This window comes from Frankliniella occidentalis, unplaced genomic scaffold (assembly GCF_000697945.3).
Source record: "Frankliniella occidentalis isolate FOCC.00 unplaced genomic scaffold, Focc_3.1 Scaffold15, whole genome shotgun sequence".
NCBI classification, from domain to species: domain Eukaryota; kingdom Metazoa; phylum Arthropoda; class Insecta; order Thysanoptera; family Thripidae; genus Frankliniella; species Frankliniella occidentalis.
Window position 1 is genome coordinate 1072909 of NW_026267145.1, and position 2329 is coordinate 1075237.

The window sequence follows — 2329 nt, forward strand, 5'->3', positions numbered from 1 at the left end:
GAGGGGGGGGGCTCGGTGTAAAAATTTCAGCCGCTCTCAAGATGTTGGCGGGCATGGATAGAAGGCGCTGACGGGAAACGGGAGCATTCCCCGCGCACCGGGAAGTTCAAAAGCGCCCCGCTGGAGGGGTGCAATAGGATAGGAGGGTGATTTGGGACCGTAATCGATTTCAGGACCGGACGTGTGCTTGCGTATCATCCACCCCTCCCCGAACTAAGTGGCCTCTCATAACGTGAGTGGCCGCAGTTTCGAATATGCAGCCCAGGATTCATTTTTCCAGGTGCGTGAAGTTATATCGCTAATCACCATCTCCGGAGAGATATCGCCACCATAGCGCTGTTTACAGAGCCACCGACGTTCATGTGATTCCGCATGGCGATGAGGCTCGTGCGTCTCCCTCTGCCCGAAAGAATGTGACAAAGGACAAGAGGAGAAGCATTCTGGGTATACTGAGACCAGCTTAACACTTAGATGAGTTCCCTTGTACGGTCCGACTTTTCAAAGCGCGGGCAGCACGGGCGTTTGCGAGGGGGGGGGGGCGACCGAGGGTACCTCAGTAAATGAGCGTACACTGGTTGGAGGTCTCGTTGGTGATTGGAACAAATTTTCTGAATTTCGTATTAGAAAGTTCTTTTCTGTGGAGTTTGGGCGAAAATATGGTCCATTTTATGCAGAAAATATGTGTTTGGACTGTGATTGGAAAGTGATTATAGCCGTCACGAGCCTGCCAAGTTCAGCCGATGCAAGCTCTTATAGCGCCTGATGGGTAGGCAAAATCATGCCTGAAGAGCAAGCGTGTGCTGCGGGGTGGCCTACCCCGAGTCTCGCAGGCGCTGAGCTCCTGTCATTTGCAGAACGAATGTAAGAGCAACGACGTCCCTATTTGTAGGGACAGTATTGTGGTCGGATATTCATCGTCCGGAGTCAGCTTAATACGACCACACAAGAGAAGATCTCTTTTCGGGTAAAATGAAATGCGAAGCCCTCAGGCTCAGGGTTGTAAGCAGAAGCCAAAGAACGGGTTCTGCATGAAGGGGAACGTCCCTGTTTGTCACTTCAACTCAGAAGTCGTCCTGCCGTGGGATGAGGAAAGTACTCTCGCATTTTTATTTTATTTTTTGTCTGGGTTGGGGGAGGGGGCGTGAGCAGTATGATGCCGGACTTATTTCTACAGTCGGTTCGGTTGAAGGTGACTGTCTGTGGCCGTGTCGGTCGTAGCTACAACGGTGACGCTACAACAGGGACGTCGTCTCTTTTTGTAGCTTCACAGTCGTAGCTACCATCGACACGACCACATGCAGCTTCATCCGAACCGCTCGGCCTCCGCTCGGCACAAGAAATGCTCAGGCCGGAGATTCGAACCGCTGACCTTCGAGTCTCAAGTGTTGCACTAAACGGGAGCGGCTACGTCGCCGTGCGGACTTCGTCTTTTGTCTGGAGTCGGTTCGTGTGGAGCTGCCTATGGCCGCTTCGGTTGTAGCTACAAGAAGGAGTGATTAGCCCCCCCCCCCCCAATGCCGCATATACGTTTAACTTCGTATTGGGTTATTTGGCGTTTAACTTAAAAAGGAATCGCAGGTAATGATCGCTGAACTGCACACTTAGGTTGTTATGTCCAGGAAAGTTTATTTAAACACAATTAGTACATAAACTGGCTCAGTGAACAAATTTACTGGGGAAGAGCTATTTCCTTTCTATAGAAATAGCACCTTCTTTCAATATGACAATGTAAATAGTCTAAGGATATGTTTTCGAAGCCCTCACAAGCTTTTAAGTATGACACACTTACTTATGTGACTGATTTCATTCTTATGTCTGTTGCTCAATATCTCTTAACTAAAATTTAAACTACTGATGAGAAGATTAATGGAATTACATATTCATGTATCTGGTATGCAAGTGGGTTTTTGTGCGACACATCAAATATCACATCTATACCATTCTGGTACTGCAAAGACAAACACAAATATTGCTCATTACATATTTTCTTGCTAATTTATTAAAATTGGCCTCTCTTTATCCATTACTCCTTTCGAGCACGATAGTTGTATATTGCCATCAATTTAATTTGTGATTAGGTGTGGCAGCTACCAGCACCTTTTCAGGTACCCTCGCAATCCGGCAATGAACGTCCCCCGTTGTGACGGGAGAGGAGAAAAATTGGGCGTCAAAGTTCGTTTTTGCCCGAAGCCGTCGCACTTTGTGCGCTCTGGATGGGCCGCCAGCTCCACGCGGCTGCTTGGCGGGTTAGCCTACCCAGCGCGTGGCAGGCGATACCAACGTCGCCACGTGGGACGTTCATTGTGGGGACACCTTTGGCAGAGTACCG